This window comes from Grampus griseus (assembly GCF_964374135.1).
Source record: "Grampus griseus genome assembly, chromosome: 3".
Lineage (NCBI taxonomy): Eukaryota > Metazoa > Chordata > Mammalia > Artiodactyla > Delphinidae > Grampus > Grampus griseus.
In genome coordinates, this window is record NC_139019.1 from 104,115,510 (window position 1) to 104,136,419 (window position 20,910).

Here is a 20,910-nt window from a genome sequence, read left to right on the forward strand (position 1 = left end):
TCCCTCGAGACAGTTTATATTGGGGTGAATGAAGCACACGAGCAAGGCTTGAGCACATGGAAATAAGGTCAGCCTATCCTGGAGAGGAGTTTAGTTGCACTTGGTAAGTTACCTTTATAAATGAGGTCAGTAAGGCACTATAGAGCCTTTTTTTTTTTTTTTTTTTGCTGAGGCTGCTTGTGGGATCTTAGTTCCCTGACCAGGGATTGAACCCCGGCCCTCGGCAGTGAAAGCACAGAGTCCTAACCACTGGACAGCCAGGGAATTACCTATTAGAGCCATTTTAACCTCCAAGAAAAGGTATAAAACACTTTCTACTAGAAAGACAGATGATAATGCAGAGGGGGAAAAAATCAATGTGTGGTATAGAAGTAGCAAGAGGTGCAGTGTTTTTTTTATCGTGAAGTATTTTAAGAAAGCCATTTAGTGCGACTAATCTGTTTTCCCTTTCAAAGGTAGTTCATTTCAGTATAGCCTAATTAGGAAGGAATAAATAAGGCACCCGAGGTCAAGATTGGACCTGCTTTGTTAACTTATAAAAATTCAAGAAAGCAGTAATATCTAAGAGCTCATACATTCATATCTGAGATCTGATACATTTGGAATGAGCTATGAGCTGATGTGGGACTGTATATATATATATTTTTTTTTGTGGTACGTGGGCCTCTCACCGTTGCGGTCTCTCCCGTTGCGGAGCACAGGCTCCAGACGCACAGGCTCAGCGGCCATGGCTCACGGGCCCAGCTGCTCCGCTGCACGTGTGATCCTCCCGGACCGGGTCACAAACCCGCGTCCCCTGCATCAGCAGGCGGACTCCCAACCACTGCGCCACCAGGGAAGCCCAGGCTGTATATTTTTAACAAAAGCTGAAATGACATTTTTAAAAAATTTTATTTTATTGAAGTATAGTTGATTTACAATGTTGTGTTAATTTCTGCTATACAGCAAAGTGATTCAGTTATACATATATACACATCCTTTTTCATATTCTTTTGCATTATGGTTTATCACAGGATATTGAATACAGTTCCCTGTGTTATACAGTAGGGCCTTGTTGTTTATCCATCCTCTATACAATAGTTTGCATCTGCTAACCCCAAGTTCCCAATCCATCCCACTCCCTCCCCGCTCCTCCTTGGCAACCACAAGTCTGTTCACTATGTCTGTGAGTCTGTTCCTGTTTTGTAAATAAGTTCATTTGTGTCATACTTTAGATTCCACGTATAAGTGATATCATATGGTATTTGTCTTTCTTTTCCTGACTGCTTAGTATGATAATCTCAAGGTCCATCCATATTGCTGAAAATGGCATTTCATTCTTTTTTATGACTAAGTAGTAAGGAATAACATTTCTAATCATGCCACCAACTCAAATTTTCTCAGTGCAAAAACAACATTAACATGCTTTGAAGATGTACAGTGTCTTGAGGAAGTGGTAGAGTAAAAGCCAGCTGCTGCCTGTGTCATGCTGCTCTGTCAGATTCACAAGCTCAGTTTCTCCCTTCCTCTCCTCCTTCACCCCATTCCCCTGGCAATGGCCTTCCTTCTGCACTTCAAACATGCTAAGTTAGTCCCCATCTCAGAACTACCTGCAGTGTTCCTCCCAAGATTTTCCCGTGGCTGCCTCCTTCTCATCGTTCAGTTTTGTTTGTTTTTTTAAATACATTTATTTATTTTTGGCTGCGTTGGGTCTTCGTTGCTGCGCGTGGGCTTCTCCCTAGTTGTGGAGAGCGGGGGCTACTCTTGGTTGCGGTGCCTGGGCTTCTCATTGCGGTGGCTTCTCTTGTTGCGGGGCACAGGCTCTAGGCGCGTGGGCTCAGTAGTTGTGGGTCGTGGGCTCAGTAGTCGTGGCTCACAGGCTCTAGAACGCAGGCTCAGTAGTTGTGGCACATGGGTTTAGCTGCTCCGCGGCATGTGGGATCTTCCCGGACCAGGGCTCGAAGCCGTGTCCCCTGCATTGGCAGGCAGATTCTTAACCACTACACCACCAGGGAAGCCCCATCATTCAGTTTTTAAACGGTATCCTCTCCTCAGGGAGGGATAGCAGATGCTGTTGGGAGCCCTGCCCATAGGCTCTTCACAGGCTGTGCATTCATCCCCCAGATGCTGTGGGTATTGGCTGCTCATGACTCAGGCCTTTGTCCTTTTATGGGGAATTGCTCTTGGCCGGCAGGAGCCTCCTCACCTGGCAGTGGTCCCGGAGATAATGGCGGTAAGTTACCTCCCCCACCCAGGGGAGGGCGGTGGACGAAGGCTAAGTGATGAAAGGATGTAGCAGCCTCCTCACCTCTGGGTGGCACAACTTCTGTGGTGCAATTCACGATTCAGGGCTTCCCATGGGATCAGGCTGAGACTAGACTCTTCCTAAAGCCATATCTTTGCTGAACTTCATCCCCTGCTGTCCCCTACTTTTTTCACCTAATAGGTTTCTCTTTAAGATCATTTAAGCAGGAATTCCTATCTTAGGTTCTGTTCACAAGAAAGACAGCTGGTGAGAGAAGTGGTCCTAGGAAGCCAACTGGATCTAGATTTGGCGTTGGATAACTCATCCACTAGATGGCAATGAGAACCCTGTCATTGGTAGTGAGTGAACTATTGTTAGTGCTTGACTTGCTGTAGGGGTGCAGTTGCTAAGATTTTCACCTGCAGAGGACTAGGACAAAATATAGGTAGAAGAAGCTGCATTAAATTGTGCAATGGCTCTGGTATTTAACATGTATCAGGAAAACAGGGGAAAGCTTGGTACACAGGAATGCTTGGACTATTTTTCCCACTTCTTGGGAGTCTGTAGTTATTTCAAAACAAAAAGTTAAAAATGAAAACCAACAAACAGCAATAATGTAAAAATAATATTATATCCTAGGTGGAATGGTAAACATTAGTACCATCATTAAGGACTTCAGGGATACACAAACAATGGTTCCCATATACCCCCATTTGATTCAATAGCTTGACCTCTTCAAAAACCAAATTAATTGTGGCAGATGACATGGACTACCTGAAACTCAACCAAATAACCCCAATTGACGCCACTTCATTGAATGTGGTACCTTTATTAGAATAGATTAACATAGACTTTGGTATGTGGTGTAAAGCCCTAACTGACATCTATATCCTTTTCTATACCCATCAGAAAGGTGAATCAGTAAAAGTTTGCATTCACAAGGAATGGATAATAGTATATACAGTCACAGCTTTGCCTTAGGGCTACTTTAACTCTCCTACTCTCTGTCATAATGTAGTCCAAAGGGATCTGGATCATGTGGACATTCCACAGAATTTTACATTGGTCAACTATATTGACAGCATGATGTTAAGTGAACCTGATAAGAAGGAAATGGCAAGTGCTCTGGGATGCTGAAGTACACTTCAGAAGGTGGAAAAAAAAATCCTAAAAAAAATAAAGGAGACTACCACATTGGCAAGGTTTCTAAGGGCACAGTGTTCTGGTACATCCTAGGACATCTCCTCTCTGGTAAAGGACAAGTCACTGCACCTTGCGACTCCTGCCACCAAGAGAAAAGCACAGAGCATGGTAGGCATTTTGGAGACAGTATTTATGACATTTGGGAACACTGCTCCAAGCTATTTAGTGGGTGATGAGGAAGTTTACCAGTTTAAGTGGGACTCAGAGTAGAAAAGGGCTCTGTAGTGGATCTAGGTTATGGTATAAGAAACACTGCCTCTTGGGCCATGTGACCCCAAAGATTCTAGGGTACTCGATGTATCTCTGGTAGATAAAGATGCTGTGTGGAATACTTGGGAAGCCCAAATATGAGAATTGCAGGGCAGATGTCTAGGGTTCTTGGGCAAGGCCTTGTTACTTGTAGGAGAGAACTATACACCATTCACAAAACAGCTTCTGACACACTATTGGGACCTGGAAGAGACTATCTGATTACGAGACATCAAATGACTACGAAACTAGAGTTGCTCGCCACAAGCTGGGTTTGGTCAGACCTACCAAGTTATAAGATTGGGTACACCAGCAACATCCATCATAAGCTGGAAACAGTATATCTGAAACTGGGCTCAAGCAGATCCCCAAAGCATAATAAAGCTGTGCAAACAAGTAGATCAGAACAGCTACTACTTTCGTTACTCTTACATAAACACTTTTCCTTCAGCTCATAGCTGTAGCCTCTTAAAGTTTTCCTAGGACCAGCTGATAGAGGAGGAAAAGTCTTCTTCTTGGTATATGAATACATGTTGAAAATAGACTACTCGTACGCTACAGCCCACTCGTGCTGAAAGACGGTGGTGGAGGAAAATTATCTCAGTGGGTAGAGTTTCAGATGGTTCTCCTGGTTATCTACTTCGTGTGGAGAGAAAACGGGCCCCCAGAAAAGTTATTCACAGATTCATGGGCACTAGCAAATGGCCTGGCTGGTCAGTCAGTGGCTGGGAAAGAGCAAGACTGGAAAATCATAGAGCAAGTGTGGAGAGAACTTGTGAGTGGATCAGTGGGAGTGAGCAAGAAGCCCTGGTTAATGTCCACCAGGGAGTGTCGGCTGCAGGTGAGGCACTAGCCAACCAAGGCACAGGAAGAGTCACCCAGCAGACGTCAGCCAGTTTCTATCCTCAGCCCCACCAGTCCTTTCACAGTTGGCTTATGAACAGAACAGGCATCGATGTGGGTTATGCATGAGTTCACCAGCATGGGCTCTTGCTCCACAAAGCTGATCTAGCTACTGCTGCTGCTGCATATCCAACCACCAGTAACGAAGAGCAATGCCGAGTCCCCCAGACAGCCCAACCTCTTGAGAAAGCCAGCTAGCTATATCAGACACCCTTCATGCTGGGAAAGAACAACAATTCATGGTGGTATTATCATACCCTGAGGACCACCTGCAACAGTCAGAGTTGTAATTTGTTCCAGTAACCCTTCTCTTATAAATACCAGAAATTGCACCAACCAGAATGTTGGAGGACCTGCGACCAGATGGAGTGACATTACCATGAAAAACAAGTGGCTCTGAGTGGTACAAAGTGTAGACTGTAGCAGATGCAGCTGGTGCCTTCCTAAATCCCCCTTACAGTCTGGTGTGCCAGTGTTGGCTGCTAATGGCTCACACCTGCGCTCTGCCCCAGGGGCTTGCATTTGGCTGAAGGGAGGTGCCTCAGTCAGAGATGACTCTTCCTTCCACAGTGTACAGAGACATCTGTCTAGCCATGACTACATTTCCCAGCTTCTCTTGCAACTAGATGGGGACATGTGAATAGTTCTCACTGAGAACTATTGAGGTGAATTCTCTCAAGGCCAAGATTGAGAAGCTTTCTCCATTTGTTCTTTCCCCTTCCTCCTCCTGCATGCAAAGGGCATGAAAACCCTGGCAAGAGGAGGCCACAAGATAAAAGGAGCCTGGGTTCCTGAGTCACCATGTGGAAGCTGCCACCAATCAGGAACACATGTATTGTTAAATGACTGTGGGTTCTTTTGTTACAGCAGCTGCATTACTCTAATATCCTCTACCTGTGAACTCTAACGGGATTCCTGACATACTATGAAGTGGGACTGGATGCTTCTGAAGGCCCCTTCTGATACAGATTCTCTGATACATTTCTTCTGAAATTTATGAATTATTGTACTTGAAGGTTATGTTGTTAAATAGTATCATTTAATTATCCTATAGTAAACATAGTAAAGTTTAAAACCACTGAGTCAGAAGAACTGGATTCCAGCTCTGGCTCCTCTACCAGCCTGTTATAGAGTCTGGAAAATATAACCTTACCTCTCTGAGCCTCAGTTTCATCAACTGTAAAATGCAAATAAAATGCAATGTGAAAGGGACAATATGACCTCTAAGGTCCTTTCTAGCTCTTGTAGTCCTTGCTTCTCTGTATAGTATTAAAATAAATCTCTTCAAAGAATGTACAGCAACAGCTCTTTATAGCCTGGGAGAAGTGGGAGCACAGCACTTTAGTGCATTATATATTGCACTAAACTTAACCTATAATAAACCCTTTAATCACAGAGTTATCTTTTATTATTGGACTTCAAAATTTGGAGGTGAGTCAAAGACACTGGGTTCTTTGCTTTTGGCTCTAGGTATAGTCAAATTGTCTCGAACAGCTCAAATACTCCATTCAATTGAGGCAGTAATTGGGGATGATTTGTATCAGAAGTAGGAAATAGGGCCAAGTGAGTCCAGTGGGAAATGGCTGTTTGACAATGCCAAGGAAACACTCCAGGGCACTGGGCCATGACCATGTCAGTGACACAGCCCACACTGACAATGAATCCAACAGTAAACCGTAAGCTGATTGAAGTTTTGTTTCCTTTATAAACAAATAGGCGTGGCTGTGTTCCAATAAAACATTGTTTACTGGTTTCGGTTATTATCATTTTTTAATTAACAAACATAAAGAAGTCATTTAGAACAGGGGTCCCCAACCCCCGGGGGGCGGACCGGTACCAGTCCGCAGCCTGTTAGGCACTGGGCTGCACACACAGCAGGAGGTGAGCGGCAGGCGAGCAAGTAAAGCTTCATCTGCCGCTCCCCATTCCTCTCCATCACTGGCATTACCGCCTGAACCATCTGCCCCCCAACCCCCATCCGTGGAAAAATTGCCTTCCACGAAACTGGTCCCTGGTGCCAAAAAGGTTGGGGACCACTGATTTATTTATTTAAATTAAAAAAAAATTTTTTTTAATTTATTTTTTTTAATTTTTAAAAAAAATTTTTAAAATTTATTTATTTTACTTCTGGCTGCGTTGGGTCTTCATTGCTGCACGTGGGCTTTCTCTAGTTGCAGAGAGCGGGGGCTACCCTTCATTGCGGTGTGCAGGCTTCTCATTGCAGTGGCTTCTCTTGTTGCAGAGCACAGGCTCTAAGCACACGGGCTTCAGTAGTTGTGGCTCGCGGGATCTAGAGAGCAGACTCAGTAGTTGTGGCACACAGGTTTAGTTACTCCATGGCATGTGGGATCTTCCCGGACCAGGGCTCAAACCCGTGTCCTCTGCATTGGCGGGTGGATTCTTAACCACTGCTCCACCAGGGAAGTCCCAGGACCACTGATTTAGAAGGCACAAAATTATTAAAGAAAAAGTTCTGGAAGCTACTACAGATAAATCTGTTTCCTTAGTAACTATCAAGTCTTCTGACATTCTGTGTCTCTGAACCACATAGTTTTGTTTTGTTTGTACTGGACGGAGCATTTAACTAATCTCCTGGTGTTTGCGTAAGGAGCCTGGGCCAACTGTAGATAAAGAAGGGATTGGAAAATATCTGGGGCTTTCTCTGACCTTTTTCTGGGCTGCCTTGCGTCTTACCCACTGTAGAATATGCTGATTTCCTCACACGTGAGGATGATGAGCAATTCTCAGAGGTTGAAAGAGCTGCTGCATTTAATCTAGGTTGTTGGATTATATCTCCCTGAATGGCCATGCACATTTTTGTCAACTTCTAGGGGTAAGATGCAGCTCCAGCAGTGATATCTGGTAAAGCACCTCAAGGGACAGAAAAGGCAGATGATCTCCTCAGCCGCTTCACCAAGCATCTGGCTCTGTTCAGCTCCGCCACAAGCCTGGCTCCCAGTGTTGGGCTGTCCTTGCACTTCTAATATTAGTGTAAAGAGGATGGCTATTTCCTTAAGCACTGAGAGCTAAGGCATTGCTGGCTTTCACTGCTGAGGATCTGTGGACAAGTCTGATGTCTCCTTACATACAAATACATCAGACCACGAGAGGACATATTGAAGGATCCATAAGGTGTCTCGGACATGCTGTGAGGACCACCCAGACTTAAAATCTGAGCACCGTCAGTCCCCACCCCGTGACTGCCTTTTACCTTCTATAGCTAATCATTTGCCAATTTATGTTTATTCAACATACACAAGGTCTTTCATTCCTTTCTAGGGCTACTCTCACTTACTTCAGGCCCTCTCACTGACACTGTAATATTAAATTCTAAACTGCATTTCCAGCCCCAATACATCTTAGACATGCTAGCGGACTAAGCATTTGAAACCCGATTCCCATCATGTTAATTTCTGCTCAATCTTTCTCAGTGGTTTCCTGTTGTATATATAATTATGGGTAACCTCAGCCCGGCATCTCTTAAAATTAAGCTCAAATTTGCATTTTCCAGCCTTTATTTCCTAGTACCTATTTCACACATCCAACTCTAACGTAACTACCCGGAAAAGCTGAAACTTTCTTACATATGCACCATTTTTCATATTATGCCTCAGTTCTCCTTTGAAACTTTCTCCATGTGAGTAGGAGCTGGTTTTGTTTTCCTTCACAACCTCCACTACTCCAAGTGCAGAGCCATTTACATAGCTAGTTTTCAGTATACTTTTGTGGAACTGAATTAGAAAATGAAGTTCTTCAGGTACAATCCAAGATCCATTCTCTCATAGTTATGTGTCAGGTATTGTTCTAGGGCTAGGGATAAAAAAACTGAACACAACAACGGGAGTAAATTTATGCACTCATGAAGCTCAAATGGGGGAAGCAGGGGTAGGAAATGAAGACATTAAACAAATAAATAAGCAACATGCTTAAAATGTCATATGAAATGTGAGCTATAGAGAAAAGTGGAGTTGGGAGGGCGATGGGAAGTACCAGAAGTGGCTGGGTTGGGGGGAGAAATTTTAAATGATGGTGATCACAGAGGGTCTTTCTGAGAAAGTGACATTTGAACAAAATACTTAAAGGGTAGGAACTCGTGGCTACTGAGGGAAAAAAGCATTCTAAAGATAGACACAAGACAGGCAGAGGCCCTGAGGCAGGAACTTTTGGTGTTCTAGTAATAGGTAGCAAGGAGAGCGGAGTGAGCCCGGAAGCGTGTGGTAGATGAGGGTGAGGGTCTCAGTGGACCGTAAGTTATTATGAAGACTTTGACTTTTACCCTAAGTCAAATGCAGAGACTTTGCTGGGCACTGAGCAGAGGAGTTCCCTGATCTAAACTGATAGGCCAGGGTAGAAGCAGGAAAACCACTTAGGAGCATCTATGATAAGCTAAGATGGTGGCTTGGACTAGGGTGGTGGTGAAGGGTTTGAAAGGAGGTCAGATTCTAGAGGTATTTTTAAAATAGAGCTGATAAGAACTGCTGATGGTTTGAATGTGGGATGTGAGAGAAAGAGAGAACCAAGGATAATTCCAACATTATCCCTGAGTAAGTAGAAGGAAGTTGGCATTATCGATATGGAATAAACTATGAAAGGAACAAATTTTAGAGTAGGATGGAGGGCAGATCAAGATTTTTCTTAGTTTATCAGTGATAATTTAAGGTAGTTCTGGTCTTCTCCAAAGTTTTAATTAGAATGTTCCTTTCTAGCACACCCTGAATTTTATCTCAAAACCTTTTTTTCCTAGTACTCTTATAACACAAATTCCAAAAACCATAGTTGACTGACAAATTAAATTACGTTTTAAAAGTTAGTATGGCAAAAACTACCAAAAGCAAAGTCTACATAAAAATGACAAACCATGAAACAATATTTGTAGCTCATATTATAATCCTAGGTTTCCTAATATATAAAGAACTCCTACAAGTATATAAGAAACAACAATAACAACCCCAAAGGAAAAATGGACAATGGATATGAACAGATCGTTCATGGAAAAAAATGCCTTTTAAGCATAAGACACTCAATGTCACTCATTTAAAGCTATAATAAGATAACTTCTTCCCTATAAGATTGATAAAGATCAAAAAGGTTAATAACTCAAGATATTGGTTAGTGTATAAGCAAATAAGCGTTCTCGTATATCAGCTTCTATGGAGGACAATTTGGCAACAGCTGTCAATTTTTTAAATGCATATACTCCGACTAAGCAATCTGACTTCTAGCTAGGCATGATAGAGGTGTAGTCACATATTTCTGAAAATACACACACACGAGGTTATGAATTACAACATGGTATGTAATTTAAAAAGATTCAACACAACTTACATATACAATAATAATAGAGTAATGGTTAAATAAACTGTGATATATCCATTGTAAACATCCATTAAAAATAATAAGGCAGCTTTGCAAAACATATTATTAAGAGATAAATGTACAATTAAAAGAAAAGAGCAGGGCTTCCCTGGTGGCGCAGTGGTTGAGAGTCCGCCTGCCGATGCAGGGGACACGGGTTCGTGCCCTGGTCTGGGAGGATCCCACGTGCTGCGGAGCGGCTGGGCCCGTGAGCCCTGGCCGCTGAGCCTGCGCGTCCGGAGCCTGTGCTCCGCGATGGAGGAGGCCGCAGCAGTGAGAGGCCCGCATGCCGCAAAAAAAAAAAAAAAAAGAAAAGAGCAAAGTGAAGAATGGTTTGTGTAGTAAGCTACCATAGGTTTTCAAAAATATGAGCGGGACAGAATGTACACACGTATGTTTATAACGGCATGGAATATCTCTGCGCGTATATATGGCAAACTGATAAATATGATTGCTCCTGGAAAGCAACTGGGGGGCTGGACAATGAAGGTGGGAAGAAAGTTACTTTTTTAACCAGCTGTTTTAGATCAAGTTTTTTGGAAACAGACATAGACAACAATGAGCAGAGAAGGTTTATTGGGGAGTGAGCTCAAGAGTTACACCGGCAAGGGAGACATTGACCCACAATGCAGTTGCAGCGGGGATCTCCGCCCGTCCTACAGTCTTGTGGTGAACTCTGGAGCCGGATGGTCCTTACTCATTGTCCCAAACCGAAGCAAGGAAACCAGGACTTTGCACCCCTGCCTCAGCCAGTCGTTGGCCTAGGGCTGCCCTCTGGGAGGGATGGAGTCTTGGGAGAGCAGCTCCCAGCAGCTTGTGCCAGTTCCCACCAATATTGCCAGCAGCAGAACCATGGGTTCCTGAGCCTTGACGACAGGATTGGGGTAACGTATATTTGAATTTCTTCCAAAATAACTAGATAGAATAGCTTGGGTGGGGCAAGCAAGGAGCCAGTACTCTACTCTGAAATTATAGGAGGCTAGCACTGCAAGTCCCCCACTGAAACTGTCTTTGGAGGCTGGCAGCACTCTTTTTATTTTTTATTTATTTATTTTTATTTTATTTATTTATTTTTTTGCGGTACGCGGGCCTCTCACTGTTGTGGCCTCTCCCGTTGCGGAGCACAGGTTCCGGACGTGCAGGCTCAGCGGCCGTGGCTCACGGGCCCAGCCGCTCCGTGGCATGTGGGATCTTCCCAGACCGGGACACAAACCCGTGTCCCCTGCATCGGCAGGTGGACTCTCAACCACTGCGCCACCAGGGAAGTCCGGCAGCACTCTTTTTAAATTGATGACTCTGACATCTGTTTGACCTCCTAATCCTCCCATCTCATCCAAGAGGGTCCTTATGTTCCTTTAGTGCACGCATCCTCCTTCAGGTGACAGCGGAGGAAAGAGAAATAAGCAAAGTAATCGTGACTTGAGAAAGTAATTTACAACTCTATTTTAAATGAAAAATGCCATATTTTATTTCCCTGTCTAATTTTAGACAGAGATTCTTAGCTACATCTAATTTGAAACCATTACATTTTAAAATAGGTTTGGCATCGGACTTCCCTGGTGGTCCAGTGGTTAAGATTCCACACTTCCCATGCAAAGGGGCACAGGTTCGATGCCTGGTCGGGGAACTAAGATCCTACATGCCCTGTGGCATGGCCAGAAAATTAAAAGTAGGTTTGGCATCCTTATCTTTTTCTTGTGCCTCTTTATTATGAAATTAAAATATTCATATATTACCTAAGTTTGTCAAAAAAAAAAAAAAAGAGATTGAAAGAGACTTAAGAGATAAAATCAGTGGAACTTATTTCAATCTTGAGGGGGATAAAAAAAGACCAGTGCAAATGAATAGTTTTGAGACAGTCAGGGCAAGTTGTACATGGACTGGATATTAGATTATACCAAGAAATTATTGACAATTGGATATAATTTTAAGAGTCTTTATTATCAATTCATGTTGAATTATTTGTGAGTGAAATAATGTCTGGGATTTGTTTTAAATACTGCAGCTAAAAAGAGGGGCAGAAAGGTGATAGGATAGATGAAAAAATATTGGTAAAACATTAGTAATTGTTGAAACCAAGCATGGGCACCTGGGGTTTAATGTGCTACACTTTTTACTTTTGTTTTATTTGACGATTTCCATAATGAAAATGACAAAAATTCATGTATCTAAATACACGTATGAACTGCGTCATCTCCCTAAACTGTATCATTTAAAAAAAGAAAACCAACACCTATAAAAATGATAATTCTCCTTTGGTTTGACGTAATTGGTGGGATCATCAGGCCTTTAATTGTTCACACGTCACTGGCTGTATTAGGCTATAACCTGACCATTCCACCATTGTAATTTCCTGCACACAAGCATTACATAGATGACAGTCTAGTCTAATGACTGTAGCTGTGAAAAACAAGACAAAAGATAGGTTAGTGTTTCCCAGTACTTGTCAGAGTGAAGCCACATCATATGCTTTTTATTCTATGGCAGAGTCCCATGTACTGACATATAAATTTGTCCCACTGAATTAATTTATTAATTAATTTGGGCAAGTTTCAGCTGCAGGAATGTGTGCCCACTCTCTACTGGTTTGTATATTCCATGAACAAAACAAAACATTGCTTGAAGCTCATTGCTAAATTATTTCTAATAATAATTATGTTCAGGTATTAAGTCCTCTGTGGTTTCTGACTTCAGGTCAGTTATACTATTAAATGGTGCTTCTCAAACTGTTTGTCTTTTGGAACCCTTTACATTCTTAAAAATTATTTTTTAATTTTATTTTAAAATTTATTTTATTTTTTAGTTTATTATTATATATATTTTTTGGCTGCATTTGGTCTTTGTTGCTGCACGTGGGCTTTTCCCTAGTTGCAGCAAGTGGGGGCTATTCTTCATTGCGGTGCAGGCTTCTCATTGCAGTGGCTTCTCTTGTTGCAGAGCTCGGGCTCTAGGCACGCGGGTTTCAGTAGTTGTGGCTCACAGGCTCAGTAGTTGTGGCTCGCAGGATCTAGAGTGCAGGCTCAGTAGTTGTGGCACATGGGCTTAGTTGCTCCGCGGCATGTGGGATCTTCCCAGACCAGGGATCGAACCTGTGTCCCCTGCATTGGCAGGCGGATTCTTAACCACTGCACCACCAGGGAAGTCCCTTAAAAATTATTGAGGACCTCAAAAGAGTTTTTGTTTATGTGGGTTTTATCTATTGATATTTACTATGTTAGACATTGGAACCAAAATGAAAAATTAATTAAATAATAATAAACTCATATGTTAACATAATGTTTTTAAGAAAAATAACTATTTTTCTTAAATATGAGATAGGGACCAAATCTGCACATCTTGTTAATGTCTTGTTTAATTGAAGGCAGCTGGAGTCTCATTACTTCTGCATTGACACTGTTACCATATCTCCTAACACGCAGCCTTCAGAAAACTCCATGGTACACTAGTGCAAAAATGAGAAGGAAAAAGTCAAAGAACGTCTTATTATTATGCAGATAGATTTGACTTCCTACATCCTCCCCAAAAGGTCTTAGGGAGCCTCAGGTGGCCCAGGATCCCACTTTGAGAATGGCTGCCAGATAATGTGTGTGTATTTGGGAAAGCTTGCCCACATGTGAAAGTGAGAGAGTGGACCCACCTGACTCAGAAGCATGGAGACGCAGCGACCTCAGGCGACTGGCCAGTACTACAACCCACAAAGTTTACAACTACCCCAGAAAGGGTTCCTCAGAAACTGATCTAAAGAGAAAAATTTTACCCTTGCCATCTTAGTCTGTTCAGGCTGCTCTAACAGAATTCCATTGATTGGGTGAGTTAGAAACAAGAGAAATTTATTTCCCACAGTTCTGGAGGCTGAGAAGACCAAGATCAAGGCACCGGCAGATTTGGTATCTGGTGAGAGCCTGCTTCCTGTTTCACGTCAGAAGTCTTTTCCCTGTGTCCTCACACTGAGAAAGGGGTAGGGAGCTCTCTGGGGTCTCTTTTATAAAGGCACTAATCTCACTCATGAGGGCTCCCCCCCAAGGCCTAATCACCTCCCCAAACCGCCCCCCCCCCCACCCGGCCAAATGCCTTCCACATTGGTTAATTCACATTTAGCACATCCATTGGGGCTGGGGGACACAAACATTCAGTCTATAGACCTTACCTAAAAAAATATTCTGCCTGAAGTTTTAAAAGGTTTTAAAAGAGAGATTTAATGTGCTCTCATGACACAGAGTCTTTTGGAAATTTAAACAATATTTAATAGTAAAGTTTTTGTTTAAGGCTCCATTTATGACTTTTTTTTTTTTTTGCGGTACGCAGGCCTCTCACTGTTGTGGCCTCTCCCGTTGTGGAGCACAGGCTCCGGACGCGCAAGCTCAGCAGCCATGGCTCGCGGGCTTAGCTGTTCCGCGGCATGTGGGATTTTCCCGGACCGGGGCACGAACCCGTGTCCCCTGCATCAGCAGGCAGACTGTCAACCACTGCGCCACCAGGGAAGTCCCCATTTATGACTTTTATTGTCATATATTTTATTTGTTCAACATCTAAAACTTTTATTTTCCCAGGTAATGCTTGGCATAGTTTGTGGTATTAGTCTTTCCAATGCATTATTTTTTCTGCACTTCTTATTATGGGGTGGTATTTGTTTCCATTCAGTAAGACATGTTTAAACAAGCAGCTTTGGTCAACATTCCACTACTAATGCATTATATTTTTAAAGTAACTTTTATTTATTTATTTCTAATTATAAAAGTAAAACATACTCATTGAAAAAAATTTAGAAAAAGAAAAAAAACAGAAAAATATAAAGTGTAAAATAAAGATCACATATAATCCCAGCTTCCAGAGACAACTACTGACAATATTTTGTGGTCTAGCCCTCCAGATTTTATTCTATACGTCACATCAATTTGTCATCACAGTACATAGGTAGATGTCTGAAAATCAGATGTAGCAAATAATTAAAATGTGGCCCATTTGCTTTAATATTTGGCGTAAATTGAACAATGATGGTGACAGACTGCAAAAATACAGGGCTTTCGTTTATACTAAAAGAGCATCTTGTGAATCTAGGCACTTAGTCCCGCTGCGGAGCACAGGCTCCGGACACGCAGGCTCAGCGGCCATGGCTCACGGGCCCAGCCGCTACCGCGGCATGTGGTATCCTCCCAGACCAGGGCACGAACCCGTGTCCCCTGCATCGGCAGGCAGACTCTCAACCACTGCGCCACCAGGGAAGCCCCTGAATCTAGGCACTTAGTGCCGGAATATATTTTTCGTAATTTACTAAGGCTAGGAAGAGTTCATTTATTGATGTTACTAATCTATCTAGATTTTGGTCTCAAGATCATATTCTTCCTTATGGACAGATAAGCCAGAGTTTAGCAATTTGTTGGCAAGACTGTACTTTTGTAAATTATGGGGCCTGATAGAACATCACATAATTTTACACAGATGCTTCAGTAAAAGAAGCATCTGATGAGACCTTCCGAATTAACCAAATATGTTCTTGTATGTCTCACTGTTGTTTCGCTTACCACGTTAATTACCCTTTTCATATATTTACTCTGAGGTGTTCATCCAGTTATTTTCTGAACAGATGGTCCCCAGAAGTTACCTCATTCAGAATAGGGTAATTAAGCATGAAAATTATGATACGAAGTATAGTCCCGTTTTCCACAGAAAATGCTACAAAATCCTGCAGACGGGGTGGATTTAAACAAAGCATCTTCAGGTGTTGTGCTTAGAACAGAGAGCGAAGAAGGCCCATACTTGGGTAAAACAGGTTACAAGAAGAATAGAAGCTGTTGTTCAGGTATTTCCAGTTAGTAAGGGAAGAACTTTCAGAGCTCACTGGCTATCCAACTCCCTGAGGTTTTTAGTGGTAAATCCCAGGTGAATATGTCAGGTTTTTCTGGGGCTTGATCTTTCTGCATGAAACTTTTGAATTACAGGACAGTTATCAAGTATTTTTTGCTTTGGTATATTAAATGTCTGGTTTTAATTCAGACATTTGGAAATTGTATGAAATCTTCAAGATGTAAAGTTTAGTCCAGTCTAGTGGATGATCTATATAGTGATGGTTAACAGGTCTAAACCCCTATCCTAAAGTATGTTTTGGAAATTTGTGGGGCTATTTTTATCCCTCACAATGATTGGAGGATGCAACACTAGCATTTAAAGAGTGGGGACCAGGAATGCTAAACCACCTGCAGTGTGGAAGTATCTCCCACAACAAAGAATTATCCTTGTTTTGCACAACTGTCCAGTGTCCCACCAGACTAAACCCACTACAAATATAAATCAATGGTAATTTGGTAGATTTTAATAATGAAGAGCTTGTTGCTGTTATTGTTGTTTTTACTTTTACAAGAAGTTACAAAAAATACCCTGTAATTTAGGGGAAGTTGGTGTGAAGAAGGAAACATGAACGGATGAAAGACATAGTCTTTGAATAATTTACCAACTCTGATCTTCCTTTCTACGTGATGCATGATTATAGTTCTAAAAAGAATTGACAGTAAATAAACTGGAAAGGGAGCTGCTAGTACTGATTGAATAATTTCCATTTTTAAAGACATTTTGAAAACTTGGTAGGCATCCCAATGTGTCACTTGTAGTAGTGTTGAAATTATGTAATGGCATGAAAAGCTGTTTAGCAAATCTGTAAATTTAAAAGTCTGATAGCCCTGGTGGGGTGTGACTATTAATACCATTTGTGGGAGTAACCAACCTCCTCATTTTCTCCACTAAGATTGTATGTTGTGTTGGCACATGATCCTTAAATTTCCTTCTCTGATCATCTACAAATATAGACCCCATTTGTTCCCCTGCTCTTTCATTTTCGACTTTTCTTTTATGGAATATCTTCTGATCCTCTTCCTTCCCTTAAATGCAGTCCTATCGATTACAAGGAGTTGCAAGGATCTGACTATTTCATGTCTTTCGGTGCTTCACCACTACTCAAAAGTACGGTCCAAGGACAAGCAGCATCAGCCTCACCTGGGAGCTTGCTGGAATTGCAGAATCTCAGGTCCTTCCAGAACTACTGAATCAGGATCTGTGTTTTTTTACAAGATCTCCAGGGCAATCGTATGCATGACTAAAGTTTGAGAAGCACTGTGAGAGTGTAGCCACGCCCGATGGTTCACTTATTGAAATAGCGAAAAATTGCATAGTATTTTGTTATAAATTATGTTATAGGCTGAATTGTGTCCCCTTAAAATTCCCCCTCAGAATGTGACTGTATTTGGAGACAGAGCCTTTACAGAGGTGATTAAGTTAGAATGAGGCCCTTAGCATGGAACTTAATTCAATCTGAATGAGATCAAAACAGTATGGTACTGGCATAAAAACAGACACATTGATCAGTGGAGCAGAAAGAAGCCCTAGAAGTAAACTCACGCATATATAGTAAATTAATTTATGACAAAGGAGCCAAGAATATACAAAGGGGAAAGGATAGTCTCTTTAATAAATAGTGTTGGGAAAACTGGACAGCTATATGCAAAAGATGAAACTGTACCCCTATCTTATACCATACACAAAAATCAACTCAAAATGGATTAAAGACTTGAACATAAGACTTGAAACTATAAAACTCCTAGAAGCAAACACGGGGGTAAGTTCCTTGACACTGGTTTATATTGCACCTTTCTCTTCTACTGGTTTAGAAAATATACATGCAATTTATTCTTCTCATTGGTAATTCCTAAAATTTAAATATATTATTTGACAAAGTAAAAAACTGATGATTTTGTTCTCTCCTTGAACAAGTCAAGAATTTCAGTGTACTTTAACTTTGAGAGCACCACTCTCACCTTTACTTCTTTTGGTTGCCTAGTATTTTAGTATGTGCCTCTTGATCTAAGAGTTACATGAGAGAATTTGTTTTCTCTATTTTTGTGTAGAAGGGCCTTTATTTTGTGATAATGTTAGTAAGTCTAGTTTTACTATATTGTGATTAGGGAATGTGGCCTGTATTATTACTGTTCAAAATTTGTTCAGGTTTTTTTGTGGACCAATGTATGGTCAATTTTCAATGGACACTTGAAAATGAAGTGTATTATCTATCTTAAGGAAACACAGTGTACCATGTTTTGTTGAATCTAGTCACAATTTCTTTCTTTTACATTTTAAAATCCCTGCATGAGATTCATCTTTCCATTTTGGCACCTTATAATTACTTTTGGCCAGATGGCATTTATAATGCAGTTCGTATTGCTGGCACTGTCATAAACTTGGTCACCGCTATTTACACCATTGACACTTCAACTGAGTTATGTTTACATTGCTGGATCTATACATGTTGGGTTTAATTACCATTGAAAATGTGGTTGAAAAGATTACAGTGTATTTTGGCATTGAAACTAAAAGTTATTGGGTACATAGAAAGGTTTGGAAAGGTATAAATTTGATATTAGTAAAGCAAATATTATTGATGGAAGTATTACTATACTTCCACATTTTCTTGCAAAAAACAACCAAAGACTATACAGAACCTTGAAACAATAAAGGACAATAACCGTGAGTAGATGAATCTGTGGGGCATTTTGTTCCTGAGGCAAACACGAGAGGAAACCTATTGCACACCAAGTAAATCAACTGAGTTTAGGAGAAATTGCCAAATCTGTCAAAATAGATGAAATAAGTTTCATAACAAGCAGAGAACAGTGAGACTTCATGCATTTTGCAGGTCATAGGCATGTGTCAAAGTTTAACTGATAGCATTTATTTTCTTGGTGCTCTATTAAAAAATGACATGTTTTACAGTTGACTGCATCTTACATTCAGTGAAATGTGATATATTGACCAGTTCTACCTTATCATGTTGCTTATGTTGTCTATATCCTCACATCATTTTAAAAATGTCTGTGATCTGCCTTGGACCAAGAGATGCAAATGAAAGTCTCCAAATATAAGTGTTATCTATTTCTCCTTGTTATATCCTGTAATTTTTGCTCTTTGAATATTGCTACCATGCTTTAATTGCATGTATATCACAACTGTTATATCATCATTATCATTTAAATCTTCTAAGTTCATATTATAAGTTGCCCTACTTGGTCTCATTTTATGGTTTTTTGGTATGAATTTCTATTGCCTGATATTAAGATCGCAAATCCTGCTTTCTTTTTATTTGCATTTGCCTAGTTTAGTTTTGCTAATCCTCTTATTTTCAACCTTGTGAATCACTTTGTTCTAGGTGTGTTTCTTTTATATACTATAAAGTTTGGATTCTTGCCTTGTGCTCTAGTCTGAAAGTCTGCATATTTCTAAAAGATAAATAAGCACATTTTAAAAAATTTGACATATTTGTCTTTTTTCTGTTTTTTTAATAAGTTTTAAATTCTTTCATGATGTAATCTGTTTTCTTTGCCTTTTTGATAATCTGATATTTGGAGAAGTTCATGGCTTTGTGGCCTTTATAATTTAAAATTGTTACTCAAGAAAATATATGCTTTTCAAATAATGCATCTGATAAAGGAATTATATCCAGAATATATTAAAGACTCTTACAAAGCAATAATAATAGACAAAAACTCAATTTTAAAATGGACAAAGTATTTGAACAGATATTTCCCCAAAGAAGATAAACACATGAAAAGATGCTCGGTATCATTAGTATTAGGGAAATGCAAATCAAATCCACAGAGATACTACTTTATATTCCCTATGTTATGGACCGAATGTTTCTACCCTACCAAAATTCATGTTTAAGATCTAACCCCCATGTGTCTAAATGTGGAAATAGAGCCTGTGGATGTGGAACCAGGGGTATGGAGGAAAGGCGGATACAAAGGGCTGACTATAAGGTACATGCAGATTTTTGACTGGGAGGGGTGGCGCTGCACCCCCTAACACCTGCATTGTTCAAAGGTCAATTGTACTATTCAGAGAAAATTAAGGAAATGGGGAAAAAAGGTAATGAATAAAGCTAGGGTAGTGGAATGGAGGTGGGGCAGGGAGGAATGCTATACAGGAAAGGGAGAACATTCATTCATTCATTGTATATCACCTAGCTCAGCTGTGAATAGTGTTTACATAGTCATTATAATGAAATTCTGATTATTTATATAAGCAATCTTACAGTATAACTCTGGAGACAAGGGGGATGAGAAATTGTGTGTGTGTGTGTGTCTGTGAGAGAGAGAGAGATACAGAGATAGATATACAGAGACAGAACTAGAAGTCATGTCAATCCCTTATCTCCCCACGGTGTGAAATCAATAGATAATGCCTAAAATTGGGAATTCAAGAAGTGATATTATAAGCACATTATTTAGAGACACAGAGGTTAACTATCAAAAGAATGAGCAAAAATAGTTAAAAAACATTACTCTGGGAAATGGGAAACAGAAGTGGGATGTTGCAGGGATGACACGTTGGGGGGGTGGGGAATAGCTGGGATTTTTAAAATAATAAACCTTATAAAAATATTTGACTCTACACTGTATACATATAACTTTTTGTAAAATAAGAATGTATGGGGACTTCCCTGGTGGCGCAGTGGTTAAGAATCTACCTGCCCGTGCAGGGGACATGGGTTCGAGCCCTGGTCTGGGAAGATCTCACATGCTGTGGAGCAACTAAGCCCGGGTGGTACAACTACTGGGCCTGCGCTCTAGAGCCTGCGAGCCACAACTACTGGAGCCCAAGTGCCACAATTACTGAAGCCTGCGCACCTAGAGCCCGTGCTCCACAACAAGAGAAGCCACCGCAATGAGAAGCCCATGCATGGTAACAAAGAGTAGCCCCTGCTCGCAGAAACTAGAGAAAGCCCGCAGTGCAGCAACGAAGACCCAACACAGCCAAAAAAAAAAAAAAAAAGAATGTACAGTCAACTGTGTTGAATGTCACCAAAAACAAACAAACACACACACACAGATTCACTAACAGGAATTAAAAAAATAGATATTAATAACACTTGCCAACATTAATTTTCCTAAGAATTGCATATGTTTTGTTATCTTTTTTCCTAAGAATTGCAT